The following is a 1,173-nucleotide window of genomic DNA, read 5'->3' as shown; positions in this document are numbered from 1 at the left end:
CAAGGTGAGGAGATTCTCTGAGGACCTGGAGGAAAACTAACAAACACATAAATGATGAGATTATGGGAAACATGGTGGTTTTTTAATCATCTGTTTTTATTGAAATATCCGAACGCACGTACAACCAAAAGGCTCACTACTTTCTTTGCACCTAAACAGGATACGGACATTTTCACAGACTATTTTTTTTTTATCGTCTTTAAATAGGGAAAGCGTGACAAAGAACAATAGTTTTGTTTAATTTTTTGACTTGGTGACAAATATAGATATTTTCTTGGTAGAGAAGATTTGTTTCAAATAGTGTGTCAGTGTCGGGTATGTGTGTAAATTTGCTTGGCCTTTTTCTTTTTTTTCTTCCTTAAACTCTGTTTTCCATCCTTAATGAGCCAGGAAAGAGTAAATTCCACGTAGACCAATAACTTTTCTACAGATAGGCTATTTATAAGGTGAGAATTGGAGGCGTTATGTCCATACAGAAATGGATTTCTTCAGGTTGAAATGTTTTGATTTTTTAAAAAGTATTTTCAAAAAATGTTTACTATGTTTGTGTTTATACTTCAGTAAACAAGGAGAAATATAATTTTCATTTCTGTCTTGTTTTTGTGACAAAGCATCTTTGCAGATGTAGTCTTTTTTACTGCCTTTCTGAGAATTTTGACTTTTGTCACAAGTATCGGAATTTAACATGTAGAATACAATGTTGCCTTAGACACACAAGGTTTGCCACGTGTCTCCCAGTAGGGGCAGAGTTTTATTTTATTCTGCAGTCGCCAACATGAGAATGGCTTAACTGCAAGTTACCAAGCAGTAAGACTTCTCGTACTGATATGCTGTTTAATTTGGATGTGGAGTATTAGGAAGTAAATTGTGGTGAGGGTGTAGCTCAGTGGTAGAGCACGTGCTTTGCACGTATGAGGTCCTGGGTTCAATCCCCAGTGCCTCCATTAAACAAAATAATAAATAAATAAATGAACCTAATTACCTCCCCCCACAAAATAAAAACATTTTTTTAAAAAAGAAGTAAATTGAAAATGTGGCCAGATGTTCATAAATAAAATTTCCACATTTTTCTTGGGTAACCTATGAAGCTTTCAGAATATTTGATATATACTTTTAAGCCACAGGTCACATTTTTGGATAAATCGTCTGCTAATATGGGCAATTAAAATCTCT

General features: G+C 34.4%; 1 non-coding gene across 1 annotated transcript; it reads left to right on the top strand.

Moving 5' to 3' along the window:
* The first annotated feature begins 872 nt into the window (after positions 1-872).
* Positions 873-944, top strand: TRNAA-UGC. Its single transcript has one exon. It is a non-coding gene; the product is annotated as a tRNA-Ala (tRNA).
* Positions 945-1,173: the final 229 nt, after the last annotated feature.

Source organism: Camelus ferus, chromosome 2 (genome assembly GCF_009834535.1).
Source record: "Camelus ferus isolate YT-003-E chromosome 2, BCGSAC_Cfer_1.0, whole genome shotgun sequence".
Lineage (NCBI taxonomy): Eukaryota > Metazoa > Chordata > Mammalia > Artiodactyla > Camelidae > Camelus > Camelus ferus.
Note: the sequence above shows the minus strand (reverse complement) of the source record. Positions and strands in the feature narration are given on the sequence as shown.